This window comes from Scyliorhinus torazame, chromosome 20 (assembly GCF_047496885.1).
Source record: "Scyliorhinus torazame isolate Kashiwa2021f chromosome 20, sScyTor2.1, whole genome shotgun sequence".
In the NCBI taxonomy this organism is placed as follows: Eukaryota; Metazoa; Chordata; class Chondrichthyes; order Carcharhiniformes; family Scyliorhinidae; genus Scyliorhinus; species Scyliorhinus torazame.
Window position 1 is genome coordinate 131,744,381 of NC_092726.1, and position 15,904 is coordinate 131,760,284.

A 15,904-nucleotide genomic window follows, 5' to 3' on the forward strand; every position below is an offset into this window, starting at 1 on the left:
TGTGATGTCACTTCAGTTTCCCCCCGACACACACAATTTGAAAAAAGGTATAAAAGTAAAAATCACTTACTTACCTTCTTACCTCTGAGTGTCTGAGATGTTCTCAGGTTCTCTCGCTGACAGAGACTGCTCCTCCACCTCCAATCCTTGACCTGCACAATGCTAATATAATAATAATATAATATGGCACTTATCTTCCACCAATGGGTCTTATTATTAGGTTAGAGGAGGAGGGCGGGTGGGAGACGCTACACGTGTAGTGTCTCGGGTTTCCTCTCCACCAGAATTCATTGGTTGGGGGGGGGGGGGGAACTTGCCAGAGGTCAAACTTCCGGTTCCCGCCTCATATAAAAACAAATAAAACAGAAAAGAAGAACAGACACGAGACCAGGCAAGGCTTTTTAAATTCACTACTCACCTCCAAGAAGGCCCCTGCGCACCGCTGCCGCCAAAATCCAAAGGGCTGCTCCTGTAAAGGTAAGGCTTTTTAAATTCACTACTCACCTCCAAGAAGGCCCCTGCGCACCGCTGCCGCCAAAATCCAAAGGGCTGCTCCTGTAAAGGTAATGCTTTTTAAATACACTACTCACCTCCCAGAAGGCCCCTGCGCACCGCTGCCGCCGAAATCCAAAGGGCTGCTCCTGTAAAGGTAAGGCTTTTTAAATACACTACTCACCTCCCAGAAGGCCCCTGCGCACCGCTGCCGCCGAAATCCAAAGGGCTGCTCCTGTAAAGGTAAGGCTTTTTAAATACACTACTCACCTCCCAGAAGGCCCCTGCGCACCGCTGCCGCCGAAATCCAAAGGGCTGCTCCTGTAAAGGTAAGGCTTTTTAAATACACTACTCACCTCCAAGAAGGCCCCTGCGCACCGCTGCCACCGAAATCCAAAGGGCTGCTCCTGTAAAGGTAAGGCTTTTTAAATTCACTACTCACCTCCAAGAAGGCCCCTGCGCACCGCTGCCGCCGAAATCCAAAGGGCTGCTCCTGTAAAGGTAAGGCTTTTTAAATACACTACTCACCTCCCAGAAGGCCCCTGCGCACCGCTGCCTCCGAAATCCAAAGGGCTGCTCCTGTAAAGGTAAGGCTTTTTAAATACACTACTCACCTCCCAGAAGGCCCCTGCGCACCGCTGCCGCCGAAATCCAAAGGGCTGCTCCTGTAAAGGTAAGGCTTTTTAAATACACTACTCACCTCCCAGAAGGCCCCTGCGCACCGCTGCCGCCGAAATCCAAAGGGCTGCTCCTGTAAAGGTAAGGCTTTTTAAATTCACTACTCACCTCCAAGAAGGCCCCTGCGCACCGCTGCCGCCGAAATCCAAAGGGCTGCTCCTGTAAAGGTAAGGCTTTTTAAATACACTACTCACCTCCCAGAAGGCCCCTGCGCACCGCTGCCGCCGAAATCCAAAGGGCTGCTCCTGTAAAGGTAAGGCTTTTTAAATACACTACTCACCTCCCAGAAGGCCCCTGCGCACCGCCGAAATCCAAAGGGCTGCTCCTGTAAAGGTATGGCTTTTTAAATTCACTACTCACCTCCAAGAAGGCCCCTGCGCACCGCTGCCGCCGAAATCCAAAGGGCTGCTCCTGTAAAGGTAAGGCTTTTTAAATACACTACTCACCTCCAAGAAGGCCCCTGCGCACCGCTGCCGCCGAAATCCAAAGGGCTGCTCCTGTAAAGGTAAGGCTTTTTAAATTCACTACTCACCTCCCAGAAGGCCCCTGCGCACCGCTGCCGCAGAAATCCAAAGGGCTGCTCCTGTAAAGGTAAGGCTTTTTAAATACACTACTCACCTCCCAGAAGGCCCCTGCGCACCGCTGCCTCCGAAATCCAAAGGGCTGCTCCTGTAAAGGTAAGGCTTTTTAAATACACTACTCACCTCCAAGAAGGCCCCTGCGCACCGCTGCCGCCGAAATCCAAAGGGCTGCTCCTGTAAAGGTAAGGCTTTTTAAATTCACTACTCACCTCCAAGAAGGCCCCTGCGCACCGCTGCCGCCGAAATCCAAAGGGCTGCTCCTGTAAAGGTAAGGCGTTTTAAATACACTACTCACCTCCCAGAAGGCCCCTGCGCACCGCTGCCACCGAAATCCAAAGGGCTGCTCCTGTAAAGGTAAGGCTTTTTAAATACACTACTCACCTCCAAGAAGGCCCCTGCGCACCGCTGCCGCCGAAATCCAAAGGGCTGCTCCTGTAAAGGTAAGGCTTTTTAAATACACTACTCACCTCCCAGAAGGCCCCTGCGCACCGCTGCCGCCGAAATCCAAAGGGCTGCTCCTGTAAAGTTAAGGCTTTTTAAATACACTACTCACCTCCAAGAAGGCCCCTGCGCACCGCTGCCGCCGAAATCCAAAGGGCTGCACCTGTAAAGGTAAGGCTTTTTAAATTCACTACTCACCTCCCAGAAGGCCCCTGCGCACCGCTGCCGCCGAAATCCAAAGGGCTGCTCCAGTAAAGGTAAGGCTTTTTAAATACACTACTCACCTCCCAGAAGGCCCCTGCGCACCGCTGCCGCCGAAATCCAAAGGGCTGCTCCTGTAAAGGTAAGGCTTTTTAAATACACTACTCACCTCCAAGAAGGCCCCTGCGCACCGCTGCCGCCGAAATCCAAAGGGCTGCTCCTGTAAAGGTAAGGCTTTTTAAATACACTACTCACCTCCCAGAAGGCCCCTGCGCACCGCTGCCGCCGAAATCCAAATGGCTGCTCCTGTAAAGGTAAGGCTTTTTAAATACACTACTCACCTCCCAGAAGGCCCCTGCGCACCGCTGCCGCCGAAATCCAAAGGGCTGCTCCTGTAAAGGTAAGGCTTTTTAAATACACTACTCACCTCCCAGAAGGCCCCTGCGCACCGCTGCCGCCGAAATCCAAAGGGCTGCTCCTCTAAAGGTAAGTCTTTTTAAATTCACTACTCACCTCCAAGTAGGCCCCTGCGCACCGCTGCCGCCGAAATCCAAAGGGCTGCTCCTGTAAAGGTAAGGCTTTTTAAATACACTACCCACCTCCCAGAAGGCCCCTGCGCACCGCTGCCGCCGAAATCCAAAGGGCTGCTCCTGTAAAGGTAAGGCTTTTTAAATACACTACTCACCTCCCAGAAGGCCCCTGCGCACCGCTGCCGCCGAAATCCAAAGGGCTGCTCCTGTAAAGGTAAGGCTTTTTAAATTCACTACTCACCTCCAAGAAGGCCCCTGCGCACCGCTGCCGCCGAAATCCAAAGGGCTGCTCCTGTAAAGGTAAGGCTTTTTAAATTCACTACTCACCTCCAAGAAGGCCCCTGCGCACCGCTGCCGCCGAAATCCAAAGGGCTGCTCCTGTAAAGGTAAGGCGTTTTAAATACACTGCTCACCTCCCAGAAGGCCCCTGCGCACCGCTGCCTCCGAAATCCAAAGGGCTGCTCCTGTAAAGGTAAGGCTTTTTAAATACACTACTCACCTCCCAGAAGGCCCCTGCGCACCGCTGCCTCCGAAATCCAAAGGGCTGCTCCTGTAAAGGTAAGGCTTTTTAAATACACTACTCACCTCCCAGAAGGCCCCTGCGCACCGCTGCCGCCGAAATCCAAAGGGCTGCTCCTGTAAAGGTAAGGCTTTTTAAATACACTACTCACCTCCCAGAAGGCCCCTGCGCACCGCTGCCGCCGAAATCCAAAGGGCTGCTCCTGTAAAGGTAAGGCTTTTTAAATTCACTACTCACCTCCAAGAAGGCCCCTGCGCACCGCTGCCGCCGAAATCCAAAGGGCTGCTCCTGTAAAGGTAAGGCTTTTTAAATTCACTACTCACCTCCCAGAAGGCCCCTGCGCACCGCTGCCGCCGAAATCCAAAGGGCTGCTCCTATAAAGCTAAGGCTTTTTAAATACACTACTCACCTCCCAGAAGGCCCCTGCGCACCGCTGCCGCCGAAATCCAAAGGGCTGCTCCTGTAAAGGTAAGGCTTTTTAAATTCACTACTCACCTCCAAGAAGGCCCCTGCGCACCGCTGCCGCCGAAATCCAAAGGGCTGCTCCTGTAAAGTTAAGGCTTTTTAAATTCACTACTCACCTCCCAGAAGGCCCCTGCGCACCGCTGCCGCCGAAATCCAAAGGGCTGCTCCTGTAAAGGTAAGGCTTTTTAAATACACTACTCACCTCCCAGAAGGCCCCTGCGCACCGCTGCCTCCGAAATCCAAAGGGCTGCTCCTGTAAAGGTAAGGCTTTTTAAATACACTACTCACCTCCAAGAAGGCACCTGCGCACCGCTGCCGCCGAAATCCAAAGGGCTGCTCCTGCAAAGGTAAGGCTTTTTAAATTCACTACTCACCTCCAAGAAGGCCCCTGCGCACCGCTGCCGCCGAAATCCAAAGGGCTGCTCCTGTAAAGGTAAGGCGTTTTAAATACACTACTCACCTCCCAGAAGGCCCCTGCGCACCGCTGCCTCCGAAATCCAAAGGGCTGCTCCTGTAAAGGTAAGGCTTTTTAAATACACTACTCACCTCCAAGAAGGCCCCTGCGCACCGCTGCCGCCGAAATCCAAAGGGCTGCTCCTGTAAAGGTAAGGCTTTTTCAATACACTACTCACCTCCCAGAAGGCCCCTGCGCACCGCTGCTGCCGAAATCCAAAGGGCTGCTCCTGTAAAGGTAAGGCTTTTTAAATTCACTACTCACCTCCCAGAAGGCCCCTGCGCACCGCTGCCGCCAAAATCCAAAGGGCTACTCCTGTAAAGGTAAGGCTTTTTAAATACACTACTCACCTCCCAGAAGGCCCCTGCGCACCGCTGCCGCCGAAATCCAAAGGGCTGCTCCTGTAAAGGTAAGGCTTTTTAAATTCACTACTCACCTCCAAGAAGGCCCCTGCGCACCGCTGCCGCCGAAATCCAAAGGGCTGCTCCTGTAAAGGTAAGGCGTTTTAAATACACTACTCACCTCCCAGAAGGCCCCTGCGCACCGCTGCCTCCGAAATCCAAAGGGCTGCTCCTGTAAAGGTAAGGCTTTTTAAATACACTACTCACCTCCAAGAAGGCCCCTGCGCACCGCTGCCGCCGAAATCCAAAGGGCTGCACCTGTAAAGGTAAGGCTTTTTAAATTCACTACTCACCTCCCAGAAGGCCCCTGCGCACCGCTGCCGCCGAAATCCAAAGGGCTGCTCCAGTAAAGGTAAGGCTTTTTAAATACACTACTCACCTCCTCTGAAGGCCCCTGCGCACCGCTGCCGCCGAAATCCAAAGGGCTGCTCCTGTAAAGGTAAGGCTTTTTAAATACACTACTCACCTCCAAGAAGGCCCCTGCGCACCGCTGCCGCCGAAATCCAAAGGGCTGCTCCTGTAAAGGTAAGGCTTTTTAAATACACTACTCACCTCCCAGAAGGCCCCTGCGCACCGCTGCCGCCGAAATCCAAAGGGCTGCTCCTGTAAAGGTAAGGCTTTTTAAATACACTACTCACCTCCCAGAAGGCCCCTGCGCACCGCTGCCGCCAAAATCCAAAGGGCTGCTCCTGTAAAGGTAAGTCTTTTTAAATTCACTACTCACCTCCAAGAAGGCCCCTGCGCACCGCTGCCGCCGAAATCCAAAGGGCTGCTCCTGTAAAGGTAAGGCTTTTTAAATACACTACCCACCTCCCAGAAGGCCCCTGCGCACCGCTGCCGCCGAAATCCAAAGGGCTGCTACTGTAAAGGTAAGGCTTTTTAAATACACTACTCACCTCCCAGAAGGCCCCTGCGCACCGCTGCCGCCGAAATCCAAAGGGCTGCTCCTGTAAAGGTAAGGCTTTTTAAATTCACTACTCACCTCCAAGAAGGCCCCTGCGCACCGCTGCCGCCGAAATCCAAAGGGCTGCTCCTGTAAAGGTAAGGCTTTTTAAATTCACTACTCACCTCCCAGAAGGCCCCTGCGCACCGCTGCCGCCGAAATCCAAAGGGCTGCTCCTGTAAAGGTAAGGCTTTTTAAATACACTACTCACCTCCCAGAAGGCCCCTGCGCACCGCTGCCTCCGAAATCCAAAGGGCTGCTCCTGTAAAGGTAAGGCTTTTTAAATACACTACTCACCTCCAAGAAGGCCCCTGCGCACCGCTGCCGCTGAAATCCAAAGGGCTGCTCCTGTAAAGGTAAGGCTTTTTAAATTCACTACTCACCTCCAAGAAGGCCCCTGCGCACCGCTGCCGCCGAAATCCAAAGGGCTGCTCCTGTAAAGGTAAGGCGTTTTAAATACACTGCTCACCTCCCAGAAGGCCCCTGCGCACCGCTGCCTCCGAAATCCAAAGGGCTGCTCCTGTAAAGGTAAGGCATTTTAAATGCACTACTCACCTCCAAGAAGGCCCCTGCGCACCGCTGCCGCCGAAATCCAAAGGGCTGCTCCTGTAAAGGTAAGGCTTTTTAAATACACTACTCACCTCCCAGAAGGCCATTGCGCACCCCTGCCGCCGAAATCCAAAGGGCTGCTCCTGTAAAGGTAAGGCTTTTTAAATACACTACTCACCTCCAAGAAGGCCCCTGCGCACCGCTGCCGCCGAAATCCAAAGGGCTGCTCCTGTAAAGGTAAGGCTTTTTAAATTCACTACTCACCTCCAAGAAGGCCCCTGCGCACCGCTGCCGCCGAAATCCAAAGGGCTGCTCCTGTAAAGGTAAGGCTTTTTAAATTCACTGCTCACCTCCCAGAAGGCCCCTGCGCACCGCTGCCGCCGAAATCCAAAGGGCTGCTCCAGTAAAGGTAAGGCTTTTTAAATACACTACTCACCTCCCATTAGGCCCCTGCGCACCGCTGCCGCCGAAATCCAAAGGGCTGCTCCTGTAAAGGTAAGGCTTTTTAAATACACTACTCACCTCCAAGAAGGCCCCTGCGCACCGCTGCCGCCGAAATCCAAAGGGCTGCTCCTGTAAAGGTAAGGCTTTTTAAATACACTACTCACCTCCAAGAAGGCCCCTGCGCACCGCTGCCGCTGAAAATCCAAAGGGCTGCTCCTGTAAAGGTAAGGCTTTTTAAATACACTACTCACCACACAGAAGGCCCCTGCGCACCGCTGCCGCCGAAATCCAAAGGGCTGCTCCTGTAAAGGGAAGGCTTTTTTAATTCACTACTCAACTCCAAGAAGGCCCCTGCGCACCGCTGCCGCCGAAATCCAAAGGGCTGCTCCTGTAAACGTAAGGCTTATTAAATTCACTACTCACCTCCAAGAAGGCCCCTGCGCACCGCTGCCGCCGAAATCCAAAGGGCTGCTCCTGTAAAGGTAAGGCTTTTTAAATTCACTACTCACCTCCCAGAAGGCCCCTGCGCACCGCTGCCTCCGAAATCCAAAGGGCTGCTCCGGTAAAGGTAAGGCTTTTTAAATTCACTACTCACCTCCCTGAAGGCCTCTGCGCACCGCTGCCGCCGAAATCCAAAGGGCTGCTCCTGTGAAGGTAAGGCGTTTTAAATACACTACTCACCTCCCAGAAGGCCCCTGCGCACCGCTGCCTCCGAAATCCAAAGGGCTGCTCCTGTAAAGGTAAGGCTTTTTAAATTCACTACTCACCTCCCAGAAGGGCCCTGCGCACCGCTGCTGCCGAAATCCAAAGGGCTGCTCCTGTAAAGGTAAGGCTTTTTAAATTCACTACTCACCTCCCAGAAGGTCCCTGCGCACCACTGCCGCCGAAATCCAAAGGGCTGCTCCTGTAAAGGTAAGGCTTTTTAAATTCACTACTCACCTCCCAGAAGGCCCCTGCGCACCGCTGCCTCCGAAATCCAAAGGGCTGCTCCGGTAAAGGTAAGGCTTTTTAAATTCACTACTCACCTCCCTGAAGGCCTCTGCGCACCGCTGCCGCCGAAATCCAAAAGGCTGCTCCTGTAAAGGTAAGGCGTTTTAAATACACTATTCACCTCCCAGAAGGCCCCTGCGCACCGCTGCCGCCGAAATCCAAAGGGCTGCTCCTGTAAAGGTAAGGCTTTTTAAATTCACTACTCACCTCCCAGAAGGCCCCTGCGCACCGCTGCCGCCGAAATCCAAAGGGCTGCTCCTGTAAAGGTAAGGCTTTTTAAATACACTACTCACCTCCCAGAAGGCCCCTGCGCACCGCTGCCGCCGAAATCCAAAGGGCTGACCCTGTAAAGGTAAGGCTTTTTAAATACACTACTCACCTCCCAGAAGGCCCCTGCGCACCGCTGCCGCCGAAATCCAAAGGGCTGCTCCTGTAAAGGTAAGGCTTTTTAAATTCACTACTCACCTCCAAGAAGGCCCCTGCGCACCGCTGCCGCCGAAATCCAAAGGGCTGCTCCTGTAAAGGTAAGGCTTATTAAATTCACTACTCACCTCCAAGAAGGCCCCTGCGCACCGCTGCCGCCGAAATCCAAAGGGCTGCTCCTGTAAAGGTAAGTGGTTTTAAACTCACTACTCACCTCCAAGAAGGCCCCTGCGCACCGCTGCCGCCGAAATCCAAAGGGCTGCTCCTGTAAAGGTAAGGCTTTTTAAATTCACTACTCACCTCCCAGAAGGCCCCTGCGCACCGCTGCTGCCGAAATCCAAAGGGCTGCTCCTGTAAAGGTAAGGCTTTTTAAATACACTACTCACCTCCCAGAAGGCCCCTGCGCACCGCTGCCGCCGAAATCCAAAGGGCTGCTCCTGTAAAGGTAAGGCTTTTTAAATACACTACTCACCTCCCAGAAGGCCCCTGCGCACCGCTGCCACCGAAATCCAAAGGGCTGCTCCTGTAAAGGTAAGGCTTTTTAAATTCACTACTCACCTCCCAGAAGGCCCCTGCGCACCGCTGCCTCCGAAATCCAAAGGGCTGCTCCTGTAAAGGTAAGGCTTTTTAAATTCACTACTCACCTCCCAGAAGGCCCCTGCGCACCGCTGCCGCCGAAATCCAAAGGGCTGCTCCTGTAAAGGTAAGGCTTTTTAAATTCACTACTCACCTCCAAGAAGGCCCCTGCGCACCGCTGCCGCCGAAATCCAAAGGGCTGCTCCTGTAAAGGTAAGGCTTATTAAATTCACTACTCACCTCCAAGAAGGCCCCTGCGCACCGCTGCCGCCGAAATCCAAAGGGCTGCTCCTGTAAAGGTAAGGCTTTTTAAATTCACTACTCACCTCCCAGAAGGCCCCTGCGCACCGCTGCCTCCGAAATCCAAAGGGCTGCTCCGGTAAAGGTAAGGCTTTTTAAATTCACTACTCACCTCCCTGAAGGCCTCTGCGCACCGCTGCCGCCGAAATCCAAAGGGCTGCTCCTGTAAAGGTAAGGCGTTTTAAATACACTACTCACCTCCCAGAAGGCCCCTGCGCACCGCTGCCGCCGAAATCCAAAGGGCTGCTCCTGTAAAGGTAAGGCTTTTTAAATACACTACTCACCTCCAAGAAGGCCCCTGCGCACCGCTGCCGCCGAAATCCAAAGGGCTGCTCCTGTAAAGGTAAGGCTTTTTAAATACACTACTCACCTCCCAGAAGGCCCCTGCGCACCGCTGCCGCCGAAATCCAAAGGGCTGCTCCTGTAAAGGTAAGGCTTTTTAAATACACTACTCACCTCCAAGAAGGCCCCTGCGCACCGCTGCCGCCGAAATCCAAAGGGCTGCTCCTGTAAAGGTAAGGCTTTTTAAATTCACTACTCACCTCCCAGAAGGCCCCTGCGCACCGCTGCCTCCGAAATCCAAAGGGCTGCTCCGGTAAAGGTAAGGCTTTTTAAATTCACTACTCACCTCCCTGAAGGCCTCTGCGCACCGCTGCCGCCGAAATCCAAAGGGCTGCTCCTGTAAAGGTAAGGCGTTTTAAATACACTACTCACCTCCCAGAAGGCCCCTGCGCACCGCTGCCGCCGAAATCCAAAGGGCTGCTCCTGTAAAGGTAAGGCTTTTTAAATTCACTACTCACCTCCCAGAAAGCCCCTACGCACCGCTGCCGCCGAAATCCAAAGGGCTGCTCCTGTAAAGGTAAGGCTTTTTAAATACACTACTCACCTCCCAGAAGGCCCCTGCGCACCGCTGCCGCCGAAATCCAAAGGGCTGCTCCTGTAAAGGTAAGGCTTTTTAAATACACTACTCACCTCCCAGAAGTCCCCTGCGCACCGCTGCCGCCGAAATCCAAAGGGCTGCTCCTGTACAGGTAAGGCTTTTTAAATTCACTACTCACCTCCAAGAAGGCCCCTGCGCACCGCTGCCGCCGAAATCCAAAGGGCTGCTCCTGTAAAGGTAAGGCTTATTAAATTCACTACTCACCTCCAAGAAGGCCCCTGCGCACCGCTGCCGCCGAAATCCAAAAGGCTGCTCCTGTAAAGGTAAGGCTTTTTAAATTCACTCCTCACCTCCCAGAAGGCCCCTGCGCACCGCTGCCGCCGAAATCCAAAGGGCTGCTCCTGTAAAGGTAAGGCTTTTTAAATTCACTACTCACCTCCCTGAAGGCCTCTGCGCACCGCTGCCGCCGAAATCCAAAGGGCTGCTCCTGTAAAGGTAAGGCGTTTTAAATACACTACTCACCTCCCAGAAGGCCCCTGCGCACCGCTGCCGCCGAAATCCAAAGGGCTGCTCCTGTAAAGGTAAGGCTTTTTAAATTCACTACTCACCTCCCAGAAGGCCCCTGCGCACCGCTGCCGCCGAAATCCAAAGGGCTGCTCCTGTAAAGGTAAGGCTTTTTAAATACACTACTCACCTCCCAGAAGGCCCCTGCGCACCGCTGCCGCCGAAATCCAAAGGGCTGCTCCTGTAAAGGTAAGGCTTTTTAAATACACTACTCACCTCCCAGAAGGCCCCTGCGCACCGCTGCCGCCGAAATCCAAAGGGCTGCTCCTGTAAAGGTAAGGCTTTTTAAATTCACTACTCACCTCCAAGAAGGCCCCTGCGCACCGCTGCCGCCGAAATCCAAAGGGCTGCTCCTGTAAAGGTAAGGCTTTTTAAATTCACTACTCACCTCCCAGAAGGCCCCTGCGCACCGCTGCCGCCGAAATCCAAAGGGCTGCTCCTGTAAAGGTAAGGCTTTTTAAATTCACTACTCACCTCCAAGAAGGCCCCTGCGCACCGCTGCCGCCGAAATCCAAAGGGCTGCTCCTGTAAAGGTAAGGCTTATTAAATTCACTACTCACCTCCAAGAAGGCCCCTGCGCACCGCTGCCGCCGAAATCCAAAGGGCTGCTCCTGTAAAGGTAAGGCTTTTTAAATTCACTACTCACCTCCAAGAAGGCCCCTGCGCACCGCTGCCGCCGAAATCCAAAGGGCTGCTCCTGTAAAGGTAAGGCTTTTTAAATTCACTACTCACCTCCAAGAAGGCCCCTGCGCACCGCTGCCGCCGAAATCCAAAGGGCTGCTCCTGTAAAGGTAAGGCTTATTAAATTCACTACTCACCTCCAAGAAGGCCCCTGCGCACCGCTGCCACCGAAATCCAAACGGCTGCTCCTGTAAAGGTAAGGCTTTTTAAATTCACTACTCACCTCCCAGAAGGCCCCTGCGCACCGCTGCCTCCGAAATCCAAAGGGCTGCTCCGGTAAAGGTAAGGCTTTTTAAATTCACTACTCACCTCCCTGAAGGCCTCTGCGCACCGCTGCCGCCGAAATCCAAAGGGCTGCTCCTGTAAAGGTAAGGCATTTTAAATACACTACTCACCTCCCAGAAGGCCCCTGCGCACCGCTGCCGCCGAAATCCAAAGGGCTGCTCCTGTAAAGTTAAGGCTTTTTAAATACACTGCTCACCTCCAAGAAGGCCCCTGCGCACCGCTGCCGCCGAAATCCAAAGGGCTGCTCCTGTAAAGGTAAGGCTTTTTAAATACACTACTCACCTCCCAGAAGGCCCCTGCGCACCGCTGCCGCCGAAATCCAAAGGGCTGCTCCTGTAAAGGTAAGGCTTTTTAAATACAGTACTCACCTCCAAGAAGGCCCCTGCGCACCGCTGCCACCGAAATCCAAAGGGCTGCTCCTGTAAAGGTAAGGCTTTTTAAATTCACTACTCACCTCCCAGAAGGCCCCTGCGCACCGCTGCCGCCGAAATCCAAAGGGCTGCTCCTGTAAAGGTAAGGCTTTTTAAATACACTACTCACCTCCAAGAAGGCCCCTGCGCACCGCTGCCGCCGAAATCCAAAGGGCTGCTCCTGTAAAGGTAAGGCTTTTTAAATACACTACTCACCTCCCAGAAGGCCCCTGCGCACCGCTGCCGCCGAAATCCAAAGGGCTGCTCCTGTAAAGGTAAGGCTTTTTAAATACACTACTCACCTCCAAGAAGGCCCCTGCGCACCGCTGCCGCCGAAATCCAAAGGGCTGCTCCTGTAAAGGTAAGACTTTTTAAATACACTACTCACCTCCCAGAATGCCCCTGCGCACCGCTGCCGCCGAAATCCAAAGGGCTGCTCCTGTAAAGGTAAAGCTTTTTAAATACACTACTCACCTCCAAGAAGGCCCCTGCGCACCGCTGCCGCCAAAATCCAAAGGGCTGCTCCTGTAAAGGTAAGGCTTTTTAAATACACTACTCACCTCCAAGAAGGCCCCTGCGCACCGCTGCCGCCGAAATCCAAAGGGCTGCTCCTGTAAAGGTAAGGCTTTTTAAATACACTACTCACCTCCCAGAAGGCCCCTGCGCACCGCTGCCGCCGAAATCCAAAGGGCTGCTCCTGTAAAGGTAAGGCTTTTTAAATACACTACTCACCTCCAAGAAGGCCCCTGCGCACCGATGCCGCCGAAATCCAAAGGGCTGCTCCGGTAAAGGTAAGGCTTTTTAAATACACTACTCACCTCCCAGAAGGCCCCTGCGCACCGCTGCCTCCGAAATCCAAAGGGCTGCTCCTGTAAAGGTAACGCTTTTTAAATACACTACTCACCTCCAAGAAGGCCCCTGCGCACCGCTGCCGCCGAAATCCAAAGGGCTGCTCCTGTAAAGGTAAGGCTTTTTAAATACACTACTCACCTCCCAGAAGGCCCCTGCGCACCGCTGCCGCCGAAATCCAAAGGGCTGCTCCTGTAAAGGTAAGGCTTTTTAAATACACTACTCACCTCCAAGAAGGCCCCTGCGCACCGCTGCCGCCGAAATCCAAAGGGCTGCTCCTGTAAAGGTAAGGCTTTTTAAATACACTACTCACCTCCCAGAAGGCCCCTGCGCACCGCTGCCGCCGAAATCCAAAGGGCTGCTCCTGTAAAGGTAAGGCTTTTTAAATACAGTACTCACCTCCAAGAAGGCCCCTGCGCACCGCTGCCGCCGAAATCCAAAGGGCTGCTCCTGTAAAGGTAAGGCTTTTTAAATTCACTACTCACCTCCCAGAAGGCCCCTGCGCACCGCTGCCGCCGAAATCCAAAGGGCTGCTCCAGTAAAGGTAAGGCTTTTTAAATACACTACTCACCTCCCAGAAGGCCCCTGCGCACCGCTGCCGCCGAAATCCAAAGGGCTGCTCCTGTAAAGGTAAGGCTTTTTAAATACACTACTCACCTCCAAGAAGGCCCCTGCGCACCGCTGCCGCCGAAATCCAAAGGGCTGCTCCTGTAAAGGTAAGGCTTTTTAAATTCACTACTCACCTCCCAGAAGGCCCCTGCGCACCGCTGCCTCCGAAATCCAAAGGGCTGCTCCGGTAAAGGTAAGGCTTTTTAAATTCACTACTCACCTCCCTGAAGGCCTCTGCGCACCGCTGCCGCCGAAATCCAAAGGGCTGCTCCTGTAAAGGTAAGGCTTTTTAAATACACTACTCACCTCCAAGAAGGCCCCTGCGCACCGCTGCCGCCGAAATCCAAAGGGCTGCTCCTGTAAAGGTAAGGCTTTTTAAATACACTACTCACCTCCCAGAAGGCCCCTGCGCACCGCTGCCGCCGAAATCCAAAGGGCTGCTCCTGTAAAGGTAAGGCTTTTTAAATACACTACTCACCTCCAAGAAGGCCCCTGCGCACCGCTGCCGCCGAAATCCAAAGGGCTGCTCCTGTAAAGGTAAGGCTTTTTAAATACACTACTCACCTCCCAGAAGGCCCCTGCGCACCGCTGCCGCCGAAATCCAAAGGGCTGCTCCTGTAAAGGTAAGGCTTTTTAAATACAGTACTCACCTCCAAGAAGGCCCCTGCGCACCGCTGCCGCCGAAATCCAAAGGGCTGCTCCTGTAAAGGTAAGGCTTTTTAAATTCACTACTCACCTCCCAGAAGGCCCCTGCGCACCGCTGCCGCCGAAATCCAAAGGGCTGCTCCAGTAAAGGTAAGGCTTTTTAAATACACTACTCACCTCCCAGAAGGCCCCTGCGCACCGCTGCCGCCGAAATCCAAAGGGCTGCTCCTGCAAAGGTAAGGCTTTTTAAATACACTACTCACCTCCAAGAAGGCCCCTGCGCACCGCTGCCGCCGAAATCCAAAGGGCTGCTCCTGTAAAGGTAAGGCTTTTTAAATTCACTACTCTCCTCCCAGAAGGCCCCTGCGCACCGCTGCCTCCGAAATCCAAAGGGCTGCTCCGGTAAAGGTAAGGCTTTTTAAATTCACTACTCACCTCCCTGAAGGCCTCTGCGCACCGCTGCCGCCGAAATCCAAAGGGCTGCTCCTGTAAAGGAAAGGCGTTTTAAATACACTACTCACCTCCCAGAAGGCCCCTGCGCACCGCTGCCGCCGAAATCCAAAGGGCTGTTCCTGTAAAGGTAAGGCTTTTTAAATTCACTACTCACCTCCCAGAAGGCCCCTACGCACCGCTGCCGCCGAAATCCAAAGGGCTGCTCCTGTAAAGGTAAGGCTTTTTAAATACACTACTCACCTCCCAGAAGGCCCCTGCGCACCGCTGCCGCCGAAATCCAAAGGGCTGCTCCTGTAAAGGTAAGGCTTTTTAAATACACTACTCACCTCCCAGAAGGCCCCTGCGCACCGCTGCCGCCGAAATCCAAAGGGCTGCTCCTGTACAGGTAAGGCTTTTTAAATTCACTACTCACCTCCAAGAAGGCCCCTGCGCACCGCTGCCGCCGAAATCCAAAGGGCTGCTCCTGTAAAGGTAAGGCTTATTAAATTCACTACTCACCTCCAAGAAGGCCCCTGCGCACCGCTGCCGCCGAAATCCAAAAGGCTGCTCCTGTAAAGGTAAGGCTTTTTAAATTCACTACTCACCTCCCAGAAGGCCCCTGCGCACCGCTGCCGCCGAAATCCAAAGGGCTGCTCCTGTAAAGGTAAGGCTTTTTAAATTCACTACTCACCTCCCAGAAGGCCCCTGCGCACCGCTGCCTCCGAAATCCAAATGGCTGCTCCGGTAAAGGTAAGGCTTTTTAAACTCACTACTCACCTCCCTGAAGGCCTCTGCGCACCGCTGCCGCCGAAATCCAAAGGGCTGCTCCTGTAAAGGTAAGGCTTTTTAAATTCACTTCTCACCTCCCAGAAGGCCCCTGCGCACCGCTGCCTCCGAAATCCAAAGGGCTGCTCCTGTAAAGGTAAGGCTTATTAAATTCACTACTCACCTCCAAGAAGGCCCCTGCGCACCGCTGCCGCCGAAATCCAAAGGGCTGCTCCTGTAAAGGTAAGGCTTTTTAAATTCACTACTCACCTCCCAGAAGGCCCCTGCGCACCGCTGCCGCCGAAATCCAAAGGGCTGCTCCTGTAAAGGTAAGGCTCTTTAAATTCACTACTCACCTCCAAGAAGGCCCCTGCGCACCGCTGCCGCCGAAATCCAAAGGGCTGCTCCTGTAAAGGTAAGGCTTATTAAATTCACTACTCACCTCCAAGAAGGCCCCTGCGCACCGCTGCCGCCGAAGTCCAAAGGGCTGCTCCTGTAAAGGTAAGGCTTTTTAAATTCACTACTCACCTCCCAGAAGGCCCCTGCGCACCGCTGCCGCCGAAATCCAAAGGGCTGCTCCTGTAAAGGTAAGGCTTTTTAAATTCACTACTCACCTCCAAGAAGGCCCCTGCGCACCGCTGCCGCCGAAATCCAAAGGGCTGTACCTGTAAAGGTAAGGCTTATTAAATTCACTACTCACCTCCAAGAAGGCCCCTGCGCACCGCTGCCGCCGAAATCCAAACGGCTGCTCCTGTAAAGGTAAGGCTTTTTAAATTCACTACTCACCTTCCAGAAG